At 41.4% G+C, this 22,248-nt stretch overlaps 1 protein-coding gene across 5 annotated transcripts in view; it reads left to right on the top strand.

The window, feature by feature from the left end:
* sash1a (SAM and SH3 domain containing 1a) overlaps positions 1 to 22,248 on the top strand; it is a 172,489-nt gene that overhangs the window by 82,473 nt on the left and 67,768 nt on the right. Inside the window, exon 1 of one of the 5 annotated variants that reach the window (XM_039781043.1) lies at positions 17,873 to 18,013. The exons of the other annotated variants lie outside the window; for them this stretch is intronic. The gene's annotated coding sequence lies outside the window, so the exon portion shown is untranslated. Of the gene's footprint in view, positions 1 to 17,872; positions 18,014 to 22,248 lie in introns of those variants that run through there. 5 annotated transcript variants of the gene reach the window in all.

Raw genomic sequence — 22,248 nt, 5'->3', positions numbered from 1 at the left:
TGTTGCTTCCAATAATAGCTTCGTATTTAGTTACAGCTGCATCTACATTTTCTAGTCTTATTTAAAAAAAATAATAATAAATAAAAATGATAATAATAAATTGTTTTTTTACCCAGGCAAACATTGAGGGCATGTTTTTTATTTTAAAAATAATTATGTCGGATTTAATTTTAAAATTGTATGCAGTTATTTTGGGGTTATTTTTCATTTGGCTAAGGAGAATAAATAAATGATATGTACGGATGGGTTTTACTTTTCATGCCAGGGGTTGCTTTGCAAAGATGGATACTGTGTTTTGTTTTTACCAAATTGTAGAAGCCTCATTTTGAAATGGAACTCCTCAGTGACATTCATACAGTACTTAATGTTTATGCATGTGGAATGTTTCATTTTATTAAATGCCAGTCTGCTTTTATATCAGAATGGATGGCCATTTGAGACTTTTTGAGAGGCATCGAGCTTTGTTTTAAGGGCAACATGGAGCTCATGAATATTCAATATCTTCATGAGATTATTTCCTGTTATAACACGGCTCTGCTCCCCAAGGACATACCACTACAGACGCTACACGCTCTGCTTCAGGCACACACACTCGTACACACTTTATCCCTCACACATGCCTGCATGTGGGCTTGCACGCATTCCCACATACACAAGTCCAGGTAGATTATTTATATATTAGCATAAGAATGTTCACTTTTAATTTGCCATTTTCTGCCCAAGTGCTTTCAGATACTATACGCCTTGCATGGTTAAATCAGGGAATAAGCTTTTAATTGTGGTGATGGTAATGAGAATAATAGCCCTGGGTAAACAGGGTAAAGTTTTTTGGCTTTAGTGGACGTGTCCATTAAAACTGATCATATTTCTTCACACTGCTACTGTGCCGTTGCTCCACTTTTTAAAGAATTTAAAGTTTAGAAAAAAATGGTGATTTCCAAAATATTGAGCTATTCCTTTTAAGGCTGCCCCCTCCTAGGGGTTTCTGGTGATGCAGATATTTTGGTGTTTTATTTTCCTATGTTATGAGATGTCTATTTCTGAGAGTTCTGCCTCCACCACAATACAACGGAGGTGGATATAATTCTGTTTGTGGTGCTCACAGTTTTAAAATTACATTAAAAAGTTCAGCAGCGTCTCTGGATAATTCACAGGTATCACTGTCAACAGTTTTCATTGGAACCACTTTCCTCCAAAGAAACTGTTGACAGTGTGTTCTCTCTTTGAGCACCACAAAAAAACCTGCATTATCTTCCATTGTGTTGGTGTGGAGGCAGAAATCTCCAAGATACACATCTCAAAACTTAAAATAAAACCAAAACTGCATGGCAATTTAATGCTACAGATAAATAAAAGAAAAGTGTTTAACATCGACTACCACAATACGTGTGTCATGTGACTGTAAAATGGGTATGTGACTGTAGTATGCCTCTGTAAGAAATAATGTGAAATTTGAGGGCACAGTTTTAAATTGATTTCATACAGGATGGGGAAATATAAGTCTTCAATATATCAGCAGCATATGTGATTTTGGTTGTGTGCATTGGACTGGAGACATGTAGCACTGACTTACAACTGGACATCTGGATTGGTCATCATCACTTGCTTTAATTTTTACAGTTTGAATGGAGGACATTTTTAGAAAAAGGATTTTTTTTTTTCTTCACCAACTTAATACATCACCGCACAGTAAAGACTAACACAGCTAACTCAGCCTCAGACCACTGCCTGGGCTTTTAGATGATGTGTTTATGAAATGGAACTGTGGAAGGAACTATAAAGGAGGAAATGAAGGAAAGAGATGTTATTTCAGGATGGAAGGAGTGGTTTGTGGGATTTGTCTTCCTCTCTTTACTTATTAAATCATCAGCATCCTTTTTCTTTCTCCTTTTTGCCAACTTCCTCCTCTTTCTTTTTGCTTTGCTTATGACATCTTATAACACCAATACCGCCAATTAACAGACATGTAATACCCAACACAAAACTTTCCAACCAGCACTTAATTCACCAGGCTCGCACATTCTCTACGCATGTACACCCGTTCAGCTATGATCAACTTGACTGACACGTGAAACACCCAATTATTGGCTACCAGCAAACAATTATTCACATTATTCACCCAATCGTCATTCAACGCCGGCGATTAATGATGGCTCCAGCCAACCATGAAGCGGACATGATGGGGACATTAGGACAGCAGTCGGGGGTGGCGATGTGGCGAAATGGGAGAAGGATGTTTGAGCATGTTGTCAACAGGCCTGAGATGTGGATGACAAATGACCAGGGCTGGTTTCTCATCAAGCTGATGTCTATTATTCATAGAGCTGTGTCTGATTGAATAGTGTAGTTTCAAAAGAGAGCCACAGGATTAAAGGCACCTTTTATGTGGAATTAGAGGCCCTTTTTTCAGGATTTTAAACACCTTTGGATCCAGTATTGCTGAAGTTTTCTCAATTGGCGTATTGATCAGTGGTTGATAGATTTAATCTATGAATGGATTTGTCACCTTCAGTTGTCTTGAGATGTGATTGCTTTCATCCTTGTAAAAGGGTCAAGGCTGTAGACGTTTTGTCTCTTTCTCTCTGTACCTCTGTAGTGAAGCACTAAAGTTAACTATTAACACATCCACTGTGACTCATAAAAGAAGGCACACAAAAGGAGAAGTAGTCTGCTGATAGAAGAAATATTTTTTTAGGTTTATCATGCAATTGGTTATAATGTAGATAATAATATATCTATCTGGGATTCTTTGGAAGAGTCGATTTTAAGATCGTATGTCTTCACATTTTGTCAGGATTTCATTTTTTGCATCTCTTTTTATTTCTCGTCTCCTACTTTTTGGGTTTCTTAACAACGTTCCAGGTTTGTGTTAAAGGTGTTTATACTGTAAATTCAATACTTTTGTGTGTATAAATGTGTCTGAGGGGGAGGGGAAACTGGCTGCTTATGGGACAAAAGGACTTACAGTAGTCTGGCTGATGCTAACAAGAAAGCTCTCTGGTGCTTTGAAGAGATCTGATGCTATGCATCAGCACTTTGTAAGGGCTACAACAACTGTGCTGCTGCTGGGGACCAAATACAAAACAACATTTAGAACCATGAAATGGAAAGATGCAAACCTCTCCACTGAGATTTTTTCAGATAAGTATTTAACAAAATCCCCATCAATGAATGTCCCCAAAACACACAAAGAGATGCATAACATCTGCTGTAAAGGGACTGAAAAAGATTGAGAACATAAGGGAGAGTGTGACAACTTGGCTGTTAAATGTGATTCAGATGTTTGTTTTTTTCACTGAGAGGCAGACAGGCAGACAGACGAGAGATGGAGGCACGGAGGGAAAGAATGAAAGATCACGGATAGTCATCATTATCTAGCTCCAGTCCTCCCAGTGGTGGAGCAGATCAATAGTGAACCCAACACACACACACACAGCTCACAATTGCAGACATGCCTGTGCACACATTGTATTGCTCTCAGTCTTCAGTGCATGTTGCACACACATTACACATCTGAACAAACATTTGCTCTGATTTTGCCTATTTGAAATGTTATTGGGCTTGGTTAACTGTGGCTTTAGAGCATTTCAATGAATCCAAAGCAGTGACCTTTTCTGTTTAAAGACAGTGTATCTGGCATAAAGCTACAGTAGGCTGCTCAGATTGTCAGTAGTTGTAATTGTAGAGGTTTGTAGAGTCAACCTTTTTTTTTTTTTGTCCCCTTTTACATGTCAGACCTCTCAGTTTCACATGGATGTGTGCACATATGTACACATACACACTTCCAATCATTCCAAATCCCAATCTCAACGAATTTAGGTCATAATATTTACTGTGTTAACGAGTTTCTATTTTTGAATAATTAACATGGAGTTAGCGGGATTTGAGCAGGGAATTGGGTCTCAATGTAATCCTCCATGCCTCCAGTGAGCGCAAATGTATTGTATGTGAGACCGGTTAATATCTATTCTGGACTGGTTTTATGGAAGATGGATTAGTGTGGTGTTTGACAGTTCACTGTAGATGCTTTTTTTTAAAGAAGAAAAACAGAGCTGCTTTAGATTTTTTGGTATCTTTGTACCATGACTGATGTGTAGGGGTTATTACGTGTGTGTGTGTGTGTGTGTGTGTGTGTGTGTGTGTGTGTGTGTGTGTGTGTGTATGTATGTATGTATGTATGTATATATATGTGTATGTATGTATATATATATATATATATATATGTGTGTGTGTATGTATATGTATGTGTATGTATGTATATGTATGTATGTATATATGTATGTATATATATGTATGTGTATGTATATATATATGTATATGTGTATATATGTATGTATATATATATGTATGTTTATATATATGTATGTGTGTGTGTATGTATGTGTGTGTGTATATATATATATACACATGAAGGAGTGTAATATTTCTGAAAAAGAGAGAGAAAATGACATGCCTGTCTGCCCTTTTTGAAGTTTTCCCAACAGCTTTTCAGCTCTTGGGAGCAGCTCAGAGAGTCCTCCAGCCCCTCTGATTTGCATTCACTGTAAAGTTCAACAAGCCTGCTGCCGCTGAACAGTGAGGCAGAGTTCTAGCTGTTTTCTCACTCTTAATCAAATGAAGGGCAGGCTGTTTGTGCAGTTTCATCATCTTTATTTTGTCCGCTTGATGCATCGAAAATTAAGTTAGTTACTCTCTCGGGGAGCTGGCCAGGGCTTGATAGTCACTCTGGGATAGTGGAAATCTGATCCAGAAAATACAGATGTGTATATCTGTGTGTTTTGTGTCACTTCCTCATACACTCCAACACTGGAAAACCAGATGTTCTTCCGTGTTTTATTGCTAGCTGCCCCAGGAGAGAGGAGAGCCACCTGCTGGAGGAGCTGTGATGCTGGTGCACCATGACCTTGAATATCTATAGCGAGCATCCATCTGCTTCCCGTGCTCACCATCCTGCTGTGCTGCATTAAACCTGCATCCTAACATCTGCTAGGTGGCACTGTGGCTCAGCAATTAGTACTGTCGCCTCATACAAATAGAGAGTCAGTTATCTGAATCCCCGGAGAAAGAAGGGTTTTAAGTGGTTTTAGTCCATCAGACACATAGATCAGACACCAGACCTTCCAGTCTTAATGATACCAGGTCTAGATGGACTGTGAAAAACTTTTGTGGGATCATCATTCCCCCTTTGGTTTAGATGCATGCCATGTCTGTGAAATTCCATGTGTGTACAGCATACATCTACAGACAAAGCAAAAAGATAGAGGAGCCAGAGTCTTACTCAAGCAGAGAACTTGTTTGTCTCTGATCAGTTTTGTGGAGCAGAGATGCTGTGTTCATTTCTGTGTGCTATTTCTAAATGTCACAGTAAGCATCTTTACATATCTGCTTTCCAGGTCAGCAAGTGGCAAAGTGTGCTCATTATTTTTCTGAGGATGCCCCTTCTGAGTGTTCGTAGTCTCTTTGGTCATGCCCTCCAATGATTTATGTACTCCACTAGGAGAACAAGGTCCCCTTTGTCCAACCATTGTCTCTATGGATGGTGCCAGTCGCCATCATAGGAAAACAAAAAGCACTCTGTCATCCTGGTTCCTACAGTATATGCAACTGCAACACAGACACAGCAGGGACTTACACAGTTCCATAAATGGCCCATAACTGTGAGTGTGAATGTGTTGTGATGTCCAGTGTATCATTTGTCCATTGACCATTACAAGCTAATATTAGGTTAGGACAATTAATAGGAACATTGCAGAATCTAGCTGATTTAAGCTAGATGTATGGATCAAGGCAAACATAAGAGCCATAGGTGTGCTTTCCCATGTTACCTGAATAATAAATCTTGCATGAGTTAGTGATACATAATCAATTCAATAGGGAGTCACATTCTCAGGGATTGAATTTGATGCCAGATGAAATGAGAGACGCATCACGTATTTAAGTTCTAGTCATCTTACTTTCTCACATACCCATGCCTCATATGTTGGAGAAGATTATCACACACCTACAGTAGTGTCATAGCAACCTGTATGTAAGGAATATAAAAAGAGGCTGGACTGGTGTAGAAAAGGAGCAGAGCCAGAGACAGAATAAATAACTGGAGAGGAAGGAGCGGGAAGAGATACAGCAGTGCTTATGCAAAAACCAAGAGCAGTGGAGAGAGAAAGAAGGAGATAGACAAAGATGCACGTTTCTATTTAAGTGGGCTTCATATTCTGCCACAATATGTTGTGCGCAAATATGTGTAATTGTAGCTCCTTACATAGTCTGTACATTCGGTCAGTTAGAGCAAAAGAGAATAGCAAAAACGTAGAGACCTAGAAACCTATGTGTATGTTGCTTCTGTATAGGCCAGATGACTGAGGTAGTGTTTCTATATTTATGTATGGTTGGCAGATATATTGTGAAAAATTGCTATGGGCCATAAGTCTGTCTCTTATTTTTACTTTTCCAATTGAGAATGCTAAGGCAGACTATGCAAACTACCTGATTGTGAAATGAATGTACCCTATACATTCCTGTAGAAGCTTAATCTTTTTTTATTAAGTATCAGCATTTATTAGTACCCAGGTAGTTTTGCCAGTTTTGTACCAACAGAGATGTTAACATACTGTAGGAATGTTATCTGCTCCAAAGTTGCACATGACAGGCAGCCAGACCAAAGTAATGCTAGTTAGCTGGAAAACTGTACTGATAATTGATACCTGATGATTGTGGTAATAATGGTAGACAATATTTTCTTTTAGGGTTAAGTGAAGAGCTGTTTTTATTGCATTTCTTTCAAATCCAGTAAGAGTGTGGGTTTATTTTATGACCATTAGAGTAAGAGATGGATCTATTTTTGCAGACACATACTGCTGGTCCGCAAGAACAGTCTTAAGGGGAATCAATTGAATAATATAACATTTTTACACTTCGGTATGTTAACTTCTGCTTCAGTTAAAAGGAAAATTGGAATATCCCCTCTGGTCTTTGTTAGATACATAGTTTAACTAACCAGAGTGTAATCTTTCAATAAGCATGGACAATAAAGATAACTGCTTCCAGAAACCACTGCATGTTTTTCTCTCTTGGATGAAGAAGAAAAAGAAAAGAAATCTATTACATGAAACTGGGACACTGGTCCCATAGTGTTGTACTGTGTGTGTTTCCCCACTGTGTTACCCCCCTTTACACAGGAACTAAGTCCTGCTGTTAAATCATGCTTAGTGCAGTCCATCCGACCCCCTGCAGACACGCAAACACACACACACACACACACACACACACACACACACACACACACATGCGCACACACACACACACAGGTATACACACACACGTATGGTATATACCTACTTACACACACCGTGCTGCACACTTTCATACAGCCCAAGGAGCGGAGGGTTATAGTAACAATATTTTCCATTTTTTCAATGCTCTTAGTAAAGATCTAAGCTGTTTCCCATTGGCATTAAATATGCATTAGTCCCAGCCTTTCATGTGGGCGATGAGCTGTGTTTTGTGTAAGAAGTCCTGGGGATATTTTCTGATACTTGCAGCCCACCAATTTTTTTATCTTCATCTTTTAATTAAGAAGGAGAATGAGGTCTCCGAGAAAGAGAGCTAATCTTTATTAAATGGAATTTCTGGGCCACTGGGTTGCTTCAGGGCTGGTTACGAATTATCCCGCCAACAAACACCGCAAACCCCCAGCTCCACGATCCATTATTTCTCATCAATTAACCTTGAGAAACCACGGGAAAAGACCACACTGAAATAATACGAGTCTTAACATCAACCGTTACACTGCCTAATAATTATTTCAACTGCTCACCTATTATGTCTCATTCTCTTTGAATAATGGTGAGCAAGGGTCTCCTCGCTGGTGGAATCCCATTGTTCACTCTGTCGGTAAGCCATCTCCAGCTCAGGTGATGTGCGCAGGCAGCACAGCCCCTGGGCCTCCAGCCTGGTTCCATCTTGTGTGAGGACATAGCAATCAATCTTTTTTTTTTTGTGTGTCTGGGGATGGGGGTGGGGGTAAGGGTATGTGCCACCATTGCCCATGCAAGTTCACCAGGAATATGCGATTTCTAATCCCAGCACTCTGCTGGCTCCTGTGATCACCACTGGTCACTCTTATTTCCCCTTTCCTGGCAGGTCATCCTTCTGCTGTTCTATTATCCCTCTATCTGTAATTAAAGGCAGCCAAGGGAAACTGAGATGGAGTGAGAGAGGAGAAGGGCTCAGGATAGGTGTGTCCATATTTCACACGGAGGCTAGCTGACAGCAAAGATCCAAGCTTTTCCATGGCCTTAAGGGTGTGTGTAATTAGACTATTACAATGCAGTTTTCGACCAAGAAGTCCTTATTGTCAAGGTAGGTCATTTGTCAGTGCTTTTCAAAAGAAAGCTCGCAAACACTTTTATTTGTCTGTGTGTGTGTGTGTGTGTGTGTGTGTGGGGGTAAATAAAGATGGTCCTCAATAATTCCATCAGCACACGCCAGGCCTTTAATATCCCACACTGCGAGCACACCCTCTTCACACTCATCAATCTCAAATCTTGCCCCCTTTTTTCCATCTTCTCTCTGCAGTCCTGTCATTTTTATATTCCGCTGTTTTGTGAGTGTAACCCCATGCCAGGGTTTGTCTGTGGGCCCACGCTGGCAAGAATTGGACAAGATTGGAACCTGTCGTGGTAATGGGGTCTCTGACCCGGTGGGGCTATAACACAGTGTGTGTAGGTGTGTAAAGGTGCATATGCGCAACTTTGTGCGTGTGCAGTGATGTACAAGAACACAAACCTTCCAATAGGGCCTCAAGGGCACGGCTTAGCAGCCATAAACAAGCAGCCTTGGTTATCAGTAAGGCAGTAAATATTGATTATTTTAAATGGCTATCACATTACACTCATAAATATACATTGATTACACATCCTTGGGTTGATATCCTTCGATTGGGTTTAAAAAAAAATGCAAAACCATTAGCGGCTGATGAAACAAACAGCCATTTAGAAATTATCATTTATCTCCTGAAGGCTGCTTTGAGAAAAAGCTGTTTTTGAATCGGCTATCAACTGAACGACTTAATGGGAGGATCACAAAAATACTTTTACTCACATTCATATAAATTGCTGCATTTATTATAACTGTAATTTCAAATATAACCTCAAACCATACAAAACAAGGAACCTCTAGTTTTCCAGGAACAGTTAGAGTAATTTCCTGCTAGTTTTATCCATCAGTTGTGTTACAGTCCATTGACAGAAAACAAAATGTCAGTCACCCCAGAATAGACCCCAACAACCATCATCTCCACGTTCAACTGCAGCCTTAACCACCATACCTTCCAAACCCAAGGCTTTACCAATGAACAATCACAGTGTCTGCAGAATATACAACACATCATTAACTGTGGTCTACCCCTTGTTATTTAATACACATTTTTCTCTGTCTGTAGCTGCCCTCACTGGGAAAGCCTTGAGGGTATAGATAGTTCATGTATACCGCTGCCAACATTGTAGAAGAATTTTACAACCAAAGTCAGCACTCATTCAAAGCTGAACTGCATCTTACCTCTTACTTCTATGTATTCACTCCTCAGCAGTTTGAGCTTCTGCTTCTCCCTTATTTCCTCCAGCAGCTGCCGAGAAGTGTTGATCATTTTGATGTTAGCGTGCCTCCTTGCTCACCGTGTGTGCAAACAATCAGATTTGTGACAAGAAAGCAGCCTGTCAGAGGAGGTGAGAATTGAATTTTTGAACTTGTGTCATTGGTCCGATATGAATACTCTTCAGCGGATAAAACGGCGCGCCCCGCTGTTCTCATGAAGTGAAGTGAATTACTAATTTGAGACAGAGGCAAGTGAAGATTAAAACGGATTCACTGACTGGCAAAGGGACTCTTGCAGCGTGCCAAGATACATGCGTCCTATCTTTGCTAGATTTAGCACTCATACTGTATGCGCTGTGACAGCATCATCTATTCATCAGAATCCTGCACAGCGAAAGAGCAATTTTTAAGTTGGCAACCCCAGGGAATTACAAAAAAAAAGATAAATCAACATGCAGCAAATGAATTCAGCTAAAGTCAGTTTTACACTTTTCTCAAATTGGGGAAATGTAATTGTCACCATGTCAAGTTAAACAATAATTAAGATGTATCCCAGTGCCGTTGTTGACACCAATAAGTTTGATAGAAAGTGCTCATACACATTTGATAGATCACATTCTTTGTTGAGTCTTTCCCTTGTCCAAGAGGCTGGAAAGGTGAGGAGAAATAGTGAAGCAAGGTGAGAAATTGAGTGATGTGTGGACTGGATTTTGTACAGCCTTCACAACATGATGAAAAGCAGTGGGGTTGAAATGGAAACTGGCAATAATAATTGAGTGGAAGACGACTGACCAACAACTGCTCAGTGCACCTGTGGCAGGGTCAGGGATTCCCACTTCCTTATGTAACATAAAGGGCTGTACGAGAAGAAAGCTTCTCAAAGGTTGTTTGACCAAATCCCTTCATTTTCTCGTATCATATTTCTGTCTTTTTTTTGGCTTTGCTAAAACATATAAATGCATATATATTTTTTCCACATATTAGTTTTAATGGTTTGCCTTCATTACATATTTTCTGTCATATATCAACCTCTAAAATAACTACCCTCATTGTGTGAACCCTGTAGATGAGATTTTATTCGCCATCAAAATCAAGGATAAAGGTATTGAACATTTTAATAAATGAGTTCCCTGGAGCTTGACAGAGCATGACATGGAGTGGGATCAGCCTTGAGGCCTTTTTGAAAAGAAAGAGCGGCAGAGAGCTTGATCTGCCTTTATGCGCTTTTAATTACACACGGCTGGCTGGGCTCAAATCCCCAGAGAGCCGAGGTAAAGCACACGTCAAGACCAGCCACTCCGATGGCAGCTCAGTATTACCCTACCTAAACACCCTTGAGGAAGAGAGGGACAGGGAGAGTGAGAGGTGGGAAGATCACAGGCACCTCTTGTGGCAGTACAGGGTTAATTCAGCAGACGCATTTACAAGAGCCACAGGCAGCTGTCGATCATTCCTCTGTATTTTGACTGACACACAGTGAAAACAACTGTCGAGCGTACAAGTGTACAGGTTACTAGCACATCACACGCGGCAGCCTCACATACCCAATATAGTGTATTCCATATAGCAATACCTCACATATAAATGCTTGCATGTTTTATAAAGTACGTGCAAAGAAAAATAAATTCTTACCTTCTAAGTTGAAGGAGTGAGTTGGACACGTTGTTGTGTATGGCTCTCCACGGAGAGACGGTGAGTGTTTGATCTTGGTCATCAGCTGACTGCTGACAGACAGGCAGTCAGTGTCGTTGGGTAATGTGAGAAGACAGTCACAGTGCACGTCTATATCTACTAGGACTGATTGATCAGCTGTGTCAGGACATGTGATAAGGCTCAGGCTAGTGTGTGTTTCTGTGTTCGCTGCCAATACTCACACCATACTATACCTTTTCTGTAGACTGACCACGCTCACTCATCCGACAAACCCACATAAATCCACATAGATTCACAGCCTCTCTCACTGCCTCACAAACACAGTTACTGTGTCACACTTCTTCCATTGACACACATTCCAACCGTTGCGAGCACGTTGAACAGCAAGAGCCGAGGGAATAAGACTCCCTCACTCAGAGACCTTTTTATGTATCAGAACCCTTTGATTCACATGACTCTCACCTCCCAGAACCACACTTTACTGTGAAATGAATGCTGTAACCTCCAGGCAATGTCAAGGTGAAGGAAACGTGTCAGCGCCTCCCCCAGTGAGCTTTTCCTCGCTCCGGCTCTCTCCAGTTAATGATCCGAGCGTGGAGGGGGTTGCCTCAGCTAGGCCCGGCCAAATGAGCCCAGAGGAGATGGTTAGAGGGAGAGGAGGATACAGACTGTAATCACAGGCAATCATCAGTTCTCTCTGTGGATTTTTGCTACTCTGGACTGGACCGCTTGGCCCCAAACCTGTGATTTGAGCTGCGAGGTGGAGTGAGACAAAAGAAAAAGGAGGAGGGTGATGTGGACAATGAAGATTTATAACATGGAGTACGCACAAATGAAAGATTGTAGTGTAGGTCTAAGATTACTGTAGGTGAGAATGCCCCAGAATCCCCTGCTTCTATTGGGTGAGAGCAGGTGACATTGTCAAAAGTGAATTTAGTATACATCTCTTGTTCTATTAAAAAAAAAAAAAGGGTTAGTTGTCATACAGAGTCCTGTCTGGAATGTTGGAGGAAAAGGACATTGGATGTTGAGAAGTAGATCCAACCCCATTGGATCAAAGTTGTAAACAAGCACGTCCATGAGAACCCTCTGCACAGTTAATAGTGTGGAATTCATGGTTTTGGTGTGCACACTTTAATGGATGGTTAGACTTTGGGGGCATTTTAAGATTTTGTTTGCTAGTTACCGACAAACATGCCTGCTGCATTCAGTTTGATTAGCCAAGCTTAGCTCAAATGTTTCCAAAGAGAGAGGGTCACTGTAGCTGAACTACATGTTATGATTTACATGTTCAGAAAGAAGCTTGTTTCACTTTTTTGAAAGGAAATATGTTTACAGTATTTGAGCACAGCAGTGCTAGAGACAATGATAATACAACATGCTGATGTTTAGCAGGAATAATGTTCACACATGTTCACCATCGTTGCTTAGTGTGTTAGCATGCTAATATTTGCTTTTTAGCACTGAACACAAAGTACAGCTGAAGACTAATGGGAATGTCATTAGTTTTGCAGGTATTTGGTAATTAATTAAAAAGATCATGAAGATGATAATGCTGCTCTATGAAAAATCAGGTGATCACCAAAGTTATTACATTTCATCCTGATGGGGACATGATTGTTTGTGCCAGATTTCATGGCTTGCGGCTTGATGTGGTGGGCGCAGGCATTGTGGCTTCTCGACCCTCCAGGCTAAATCTAATGGAGTTCTGCTTCCTCCAGCTCGCCTGTCTCTCTTCATGAACACACAACCAGCCCCCACATAGTCTGCAGCAATGATTCCAATATGGAATACAGAGTGGTTGTTCATTTCATTTTACTGCCAAGCTTGCTGGTGCCACTCAAAAAGAACAAGAGCACTTCCCCACAACTGCCAGTCTGATCTACGGGCCTAGATAGGCAAAAAATAACCTCCGCTTTTATGGCTATATGCATGTCTGCTCTTCCTTTTGGAGCTGTAAACTTTTAGATTGTGGTGTGTAGTGATACTGTGTGAGAGAAAGCCTTGGACTGTTTGTCTCTAACCCTCAGTCCTACGTGCTCTGCGGTTGAGTCTGGTTGTCTGCTTTCTACTGTGGTCTTTCATCACGCTCACTCCCCGTTCTGGCATGCCCGCCAGTATAGTGTGTGTGTGCGTGTTTGTGTGTGTGTGTATGAGAGTGTGTAGGCAAGACCAGATGTTTACTGCCATCTAGTGGCCGAATGCTACAAATCTTTCAGTGGGCTCAAGAAAATTACCTCTGAGATCAAGCATACAAAAGTAAATCTATGACAAACCGTGACATGTAGTGTTTTGTAAGCACTGTTCATATACAGTAGGTGTGTTTGTGGAGGTGGAGGTTGGTAGCTCATTAATATGAGTCTATATTGGTGTAGCAGGTCAGTTAAGTCAATGAGCGAGCGCTAATTCTTCTCTAGTCCTTCTGTGTGCTTCCATTTGTTACACATTTGCATATAAATTGTTTTAAATGTGATGTTGCTGCTAAATTCCTTAACCGGCACTTGTTTAAAATTCATTCCTTTGATACATTAAAAACCCCGACAGGTGTGCATAGGCATTTACTGTAGATGGAAATTTTGTGAAAGTCTCTCCCATTTTGTCTCTGAAAAGGTGTGTGTGTGTGTGTGTGTGTGTGTGTGTGTGTGTGTGTGTGTGTGTGTGTGTGTGTGTGTGTGTGTGTGTGTGTCGCTGTACGTCTAGTTATATCCAGTGATCAGGATTCAGAAAATGTTTGAGGTCGCTAGGTTGGCTTGTTGGCCTGTCCCCTTGCTCTGGTGCTGTGGGAGGGCAGGGGATATTAGGATGTTTTTTTCAAACTGGGTCATTCTTTAGGAATATACAGAGGTATGATTTAATTTTTTCTTTTCAGTTTCTTTTTAAACACTTTCTCAGCTGTATTGCATCCCAGTTAACTCGGTTAACCCATTTCTCCTGACCTTTTTCATGAACACACAAACCCAGATGTAAATCTTTTGGACATAAACACACACACCAAACAAAAAAAACAAACACTCTGTCTCTCTCTCTCTGGTGCTGCCCTCTGTTGCTAGGTGATCAGACTTTAGACAAGTACTCTTGTTCAGTGTTAATTTGTGTCTGCTGGTTGATTGTTTGCCTCAGGAGGAACAAGGATGGTGCTTTGTGCGGGAAAAAAAAGGAATGGCTATTCACATTCTGCTAATTGATTCTTGAGTGTTTTGATGAGTTTTTTCCTGTGTGAGAGTGTGAGAAAGAGAGAGAGATAAAGAGACCTAGAGAGCTTAATGCAGACCAATAAATTATCATTTCCAAACAATATCATATGCAGTTTAAAAGCTAAATTATGCAATGTAACATCGCAATGATGTAATTACAGAAAACAATATTCTGAAAGTAGAAATATTCACGGTGTGAAATATCAGTGTTTTTGTAACATAAGCACTCTTAAAAAATGTGCTAAATATACTTATGAGTCATATTGTGCTTCAAATGGCTTTTTGTGTTACATCATGGTCTTGTCTTTGTATCAATTTTAAGATATAATCATAAACCATACAGTAATATAAAATAGACATATTACTGTAGTTTGCACGTTTAGTCTTGACAGAGGTGACCTGCACATGCATGCTGACAATGCTTACTCAGCAACAGTACATCAGCCTCCAGCAACAGTGATGAATGGACTCTTTGATGTTTCTGGATCTGCCAGACAGCGACCTCCGTACTGCATATACGGCTGTAATAAACATTTGATGTGTCTGCCAGTGTCTGCCAGCATGTACACATATGGCCCACTTTTGATAACGTGTTATTGTGCATCCCTGTGGTGTATGTATTGACCCTTAGTTTATCTGCAAAGAAAAATTCTCTTGTTTATACAAGTATCGGAAATTGCCTATTCAGTGGCTCAGAAACATTACAAAATATTTGACTTCATACAGTGGATATGGGCTGTCCAGCCACTTGAACAAAGAATGTTGACCGCATTTTCTCAGTGTTCCCTCATCAGTATGTGTAAACACGCCTGTATGCTGCCTGTTTATACATTTTGAGCTCACTGCACATCCTTGACTCTCTTTCGGCAGTGTTTTTGTGTAATTCCTCCACTGCGTGTTTACATGAACCTTTGCTCTATGTTTCCTTCTCTAAATGTTGTGACAGCAGGTCTAAACAGGATGCAGGTCAGCTGTTATTATTAGTTTATCCAGAAGATATACAGGTTGGCCAGGGTGTGTCGATGGACTGATATCCCTGTATTCAGGCTGTTTGGACAATGCTTCTTTGAGAAGCATCTCGCTGCACTGCAGATGGAGCTGCAGTGAGTGCTGCACAAAGCCCTAACAGCATCTTAGGCCGGCTACACACTGCCTGCATGGCGTAAGCGTGCCGTTTCTGTTGCGTGTCAGCTGCGTGGCGGCTGCATGGATTTTTCTATGTCTTTACACACCAGAAACGTGTCTGACGTGGCGCTGCTTCTGCCAGCCTTGTCTGGACACATGTATGTTTCCCATTGATAAAATGAAATACCATGTTAAACACAAATATATACTGATTTGATTACAGCAAAGACAATGTCTGCAGTATTGACAGCAAAATAGGGTACAGAATACTTCCTTCTGTATTGACAGGTGCAATATTAGAAAGTCACATTTTTTTTTAAATTACATTTATATCTGCATTTATATCAAAACCTAAAGACTTTCAAACATCAACATGTAATTTATTAATATGTATTTGTGTCAAAATGACATATAAACATATTTTCCTATTCTATTTTGCCTGGAAACACTTCCAACACGCTTGTGTGTCGCGTGAAAAATAGGCGTCGGTTCTATTTCTAGCATGCACATGCCTGAGACGTGCGTGTCACACAGGCAGTGTGTAAGCTCTAACCTGTTAACATGGGAGCCGAAATATAAACGGACACGCCACGCAGCTGACACGCTGAGGCGATGCAGCCAGTGTGTAGCTGTGTTTAATACAATTTGACACAACACAAGCCTTTGTAATTTTACCGCTGCTATTCTTCTAATGCATTCCATATATAATTAGATACCCACCATAATCAATTATGCATTCTTTGATTAATTTTGTAAATCAAAGGAATACAGGTTTGCACTGGAAGTGGCTTTGCTGGCTGGCTTGCAAAAAAACTAATATTGTCTAGTTTGGAAAAAGAAGTCTACAGTAAGTAGTCATTTTTTCTCATTTCCTACACTTTGTGAGCAACAATTTCAGAAAGGAGAACATTTACCCTGGAAATGGCTTTTGCTAAATGACAAAATATACTAAAAATGAGGCCATTATACTAAGCTTTTTCTTCAACTTGCTTCATGCTGTCAGCAGTCTCCACCAGCATTGGAAACTGGAAGCAAACACAAGCAGCCCAAGTGTACCAATCAGAGTTTTGCTTTGTTACATGGTATTTTTATCACTGAATTTGATTTCTTAGGAGTTGCACGTCAGCTCTGGTTGTGGCTCTACAATATTTTGAGTTACTAGGTTGTGTGCTTTGTACGTCTATAATCTGTTTCCTATTTGCCAGTGTGTCAGTGTCTGCTCACCGTCACCCCCAGGTCTGGAAGAGTGGTGTATCCTATATGTTATTTGGTTCTGTCGGCAAGACTGACTCGGTGAGCCGTGTCCTGGAGGGTGGATTTGGGATGAGGAGAAGTTCCTCTGGTATCTATCCAAGCCCATGTCTGTTCTGTCCTCTCCTGCCCCTTCATTCCCCTCGCTTGCTTTCTTTCTCTTATTTTTCCCCATTTCTCCTTCCTCCTCTCCCATGACCCCAGTGAGTCCTCAGGAGGTGCAGTGTTCCAAAATGGGATTGTTTCTCCCTTCTTCTTTGGTCGCTCTCTCCCTCTCCTGAATTAACATTGAAAAAAAAAATAAAACCTCACTGCTGAGTGACTCATTCAAATAATTGTTGCTTTTAGCTGTATCAGGTTACTCTTTTCTCTGACTCTCTTCTTGCTTTTCTTCCTTTCCCCCAGTACAGTGTGGTAGCTGGGCCACTTGTGAATTAGAGCCTTTGAGAGAAATGGCAGAAAAAGAGAGTGACATCAGGGAGGGAGAGAAAGAGAGGGATCCAAAACCTTAGTAGCCCTGTAATTTTCTGCTCTGTTCCTATGATTGTATGTATGACCATTACAGACAAATGAGTCAATAGGAGATTGTCCTGCCAGCTGGGTCACTTTGTATGTGTAGATGTGCGAGTAAACAGTATGTGTGTGTCTTATTTTAGCACGTCTGCACTACTTAGGTGTGTCTAGGTGGAGCACAACATTCTTGACTCTTACAGAAGAAGACACCTTTTTAACAACAGGCGACAAAGAGATGCTACATGGGTGTGTGTGGGAGAAACAGCGAGAACAAAAGAGACCAGAAGCGAGATAGAAAAGGAAAGGGGAGGGGACCGAGAGAGGAAGGCCAGACCAAGTCCATTTTGAAACGGGCAAGAAATGCGAGACTTGCTAAAACATTTTTGAAAAGAAGGGGAAAAAAGAGCAAGACATGTGGAGCGAAGGATGAGATCCCTCCCTCCTGCCGAATCCCAGTTACTGTAGACTATCCTATAGCTAACCCTCCCTCCCTCCTCTCCCTGTCCCATGTGAGCAGCAGCCCGATGACTGGACCTCTCTGTGTCTCCGCTGCTTATGCTTTGCTGCGCTCCGGCAGACATGCATTGTTCTCCACTGTACACTACTTGTTGCTCCCATTCTCAAAGACTTAGTCTGTGTTAGCTCTGCAGAAAGGATCGACAGGGAAATACTTGAGCTGGCTTGTCGTGAGTACTGACATTTACATTTTTGGGCTTTTGTCAGGGGTGAAGAATTGTCTCATTCATTTGTTTGCCCTGTCAGAGAGTTTTGCCTTAAGTTTCTGAGTTTGATCAGTGTTAAGGTGATATGTGCAGTAGGAGATTTCTAAACATGTTAGTGAAGTTGGCAAGCTGTGAAAAGAACGGAGAGAAACTTTTGTCATATGTTGGCGAGAGAAATGCTCCGGTAGTGAGAGCCTTTTTAGCTCTCCGCTCCTCTCTTTCTGACTGACTAGCTCCATTTTTGCTGACTCACTCTATTAACTTATTACACATGCTGTGTGGGTGTGTGTACATGTGTTGTACCTGTCTGTCTGCTACTATCTTAATGCGCTTATGTGTGTCAGTCAAATTTAATAATTTTCTTTGTGTTCCTACTCGAAAATATAAATGTAGTCGAGACAGAGGGAGAGAAAAAATGAGAAAGAGACGCTGGCATACTGCTGCATCACTGTTTGTCATCATTCTCTCAGGTCCTTATTGATTTCCTTCTCTCTGCTTGCTGAACGCGAACAATGGCCCCACGCCTGGCCAAGACCCAGAGTAAATAAGCCAACTAAATATCAACACCAAATCTCCTGCTAGATGTTGTTCATTGATTTGCTTTGTTGCCAGATGCGCACACACACATAGAGACACACACATATACACAATCTGGCCTTGTCGTCTAGAGGGACTCTATTGTTTGCTGCGCATAATTGTTTGTGTGTATGTTTCTAAAGGCTTGTCCAAAAGGTCTTGGACAATGAAGTCTGTCACTAAGGGGATGTGGATTTCTCTCTCTCTCTCTCTCTCTCTCTCTCTCTCTCTCTCTCTCTCTTCTCTCTCTCTCTCTCTCTCTCCCTCCCTCTCCTTTTCCTGTCCAAGTCCCCCTTCACATCTGGATCGCCCCACCAGCTGACAAGGAACAAGGGAGCGGATGGAGGGAGGGAGGAAGGAGGTGTGGAATGGGGGTAAAGAGAGAGGGATAGAAATGGGAGGAAGGGGAGTTTGCTTAGGCCAGAGTTCCCTTGGTAGACTTCCCCCAATGCAGGAAGAAAAACCTCACAATGTCATTGTGAATGCCCACTGTTTGAGAGGAAACACAAATGGTGTGAGGGAAAACACAAATGGTGTATGCACAGACAAAAAGCACTCCCTTGTACACATAATACGCAAATACCCCCATGGACATAAATGCACACATATCCAAATGCATGTAATTGAACACCCTCTGAAACATACATACTCATACAGATGCCGGTGACAGTGAAGCAGGCATTAAGCCCATTGAACTGACTCATATGCTGCAGTAGTATTTAGCTCAGAGAGGAGACTGCTGGTGTTTCGTGGAGGGCTTTGACTGTAGCGTGTCGAGTTTTCATTGGGAAGTTTTCGCCCCAGGCTTTAGCTGTCAGAGCAATTCCTGTTATCTGTCAGTCTCTTTACTCTCCTCTACCTTTGGCTCATCACTGAGTGTCTTTCCATAGCTGGACTCTAATGAGACTCCCTAAAGTTGAAACTATAGTGAAAAGCTCTACTTTAAAGAGAATCCCTTGGCATTTACTTCTCTATGCTTTTTCATTTTCTCCGCCAGATGAAACTGCACATGCCAGCTGCTGTTGCAATGCTCTGCCAGAGCTGGGCAGCCACTCCTGTGCCGGTTTGTTCATGCAAGGGCAGGGCTAAGTGCCATAGCAACAGGTGTGTGTTGACATCATTAGCGTTAAGCAAAAGGCGAGGCAGCATGGACGCACACTTATTCAAAGGGGCGAAAGTGTTGCTCACATCTGTTTTTGAGGTTCTTATGCAGTGAGTGTGATCTGCGGAGGGGTGGCTATGATTGGGACAGTGATAAAAACACCAGCCTTCATTTCCTCCTCAGCCTCCCAGGAATGGTTAGACTGTGCAGTTTCTGCCATATGTGCATGTGTAATTCAGCCATCTCCCTCTGTCAGTGCAGCTGGTCCATGTCTGTCTGTAACGCTACTTTTCAGTTTATTTCTAGCTGTTACGAGCTAAGCCTGCATCTCTGTGTGATTTATAGGCGAGCAGCGATGATGTTGCTGTCACTGCTGAAGGTTTACTGTCTGAATAGCCTCTCTTTGTGACTTGAGATCAAGTTACTTCTCCTGTAAATGTCTTGCACATATTCAGTTTTAGCTTTGTAAGTGTGTCTTTCAATATAAAATATGTCATATATTAACATAATAGTGATGTGATCAGTATCAGGATGTCACTAGGCAGACCGGAGCACCACGGCCAATGATTAAGCGTCATTTGGCACAAAAGGCGCTGTACTGTACAGTATGTTTCAGCCAACAAACCAGAGTAATGAGTGAAATGTGTTCAACTGGGTAACAAAGCTCTAGTTTGTTTTGGTCGGGGTAATAGTATTCACTCGGCGGTGATGTCAACAGTGTGCACAACAATGTCAAATAGTAATTCTCTGTGAGAATCAGACAGAGGTGGAACAAGACCGAGACTGATGACAAATAAACCACCACAGTGGGACACAATTAAAGGTGCTATAAGTGATGTGATTTTTGTTGCCATTTGTGGAGCCTGGGCTGTCTACAGAGACCGCGTTTTTTCACAGTGTGTTCAGAGGACAGGCAGCTAGCGGATAGTGAGGAGATGTTTGCTGTATGTGACGAATAATGTTGTAGCCTAAAAAACGTGTCACATCACTTAGAGCACCTTAAATGTATGAATGAATATAAATAAATGTGGGAAGCATTGGAAAGGTCTTTGAGACCCTTACAACAAACGTGAATCATATATTGCAACATACATACTAACAGATAGTAAAGTGAAAATCAGTAAAAAGAAAAAACATAGAAAACCAGTTCAGCACATCAGTGGATTTCACTGACAGTCAGCCATATTGATGAGTCAAATTATGCTACATTGCAGCCATCTGGGGTATTTTTTTTTTTTTATACTATCTTTGTATGTGTAGGAGAACAGGTCCTCTTAGCTTTGTGAGCTGGACTGAATACTTGTGCAAGGACTGCAGATGGGATTTTACTGATCTTCCTCTCTTTCTCTTCGCTTCTCACTTCTCTCATTCATCCAGCCTCTTTTATTTTAGGACAAATGAGTCTTCAGAGCAGCACCTTAAACTTATCCTCTCACGTTTTTGATCCCCCACCTGCTCTTTTTATGTTTCTGCTCTTATCTCAGCACACATGCGTGCCGCCTCTTTCTCTCTCTCTCTCTCTCTCTCTCTCTCTCTCTCTCTCTCTCTCTCTCTCTCTCTCTCTCTCTCACACACACACACACACGCACACACACACACACACACACACACACACACACACACATCTTCATTGCCTTGAATCAGAGATTTGTCAAAGTCAGTTCACACCCTGCAAGACAGATTGCGTCACCTTAGAGTGGGGGTCTGGTCTGTGCTGATGTGGCATATACTGTAGGGCTGCACACAAAGAAATACAGGTATGTGCTTCGTCATATGTGTAGAAACAAAACCGCATACATCAAATCAGCTTTTGGACGTTTACTTGTGGGGTTTTTGTTGTCAGGTTTCATATTCTGCAGTATCATTAGTATCCTTGCTGAAGGTCCCACCATGAAGAGTTTCATGAGATTTCTGCCTCATTGCTACAGTTGGTTCCAATTACAGAGGCATTCCCTCGTTAGACATAGCTGAGACATATTTGTGTATGTTGTCCAGCTTCTCATGTAGGATCCAAAACTTTTCATATGTCATGGACAGACCGATGGACAAAAACGTATAGCTCCACTCGAAGCATGGGTTAGAGGCAACTGTTCAAATAATCTGCTCATTAACTTGGCTGCATGCAAATGTAATCACAATGTCAGTCTTTGAATCAAGTCAAGTAGAGCAGGTGTATACGAAACGAACCATGGCATTATGTTTTTATGTGCTGCTGTAGGCAGGAAAATTATTTGTAAATAATCTCTTCTTGAATTAGGCAGAGAGTAAAGAAATTTTCTGCAGTGATATGTGTTCATTGAGTGGGCGTGCCAGTGGCGCCCAAAATATGGTCATTGCAAATTATCTGCAGTTTGCTCAGAACCTATTCAGTCTACAGCCTGATTGCCTTTGACAGGTTTGCAAGTCTGTCACAATAGTTCATTCTGCTTTCTGAGTCTGTGAAGTAGAGGACTTTCTTTTTAACATTAAATCACTCTTCCTGTCTTCATAAGTCATATATCTCTCTTTATTTTGCCATTTT

Source organism: Perca fluviatilis, chromosome 18, assembly GCF_010015445.1.
Source record: "Perca fluviatilis chromosome 18, GENO_Pfluv_1.0, whole genome shotgun sequence".
NCBI lineage: Eukaryota > Metazoa > Chordata > Actinopteri > Perciformes > Percidae > Perca > Perca fluviatilis.
This window is presented reverse-complemented; position numbering and strand designations above follow the sequence as displayed.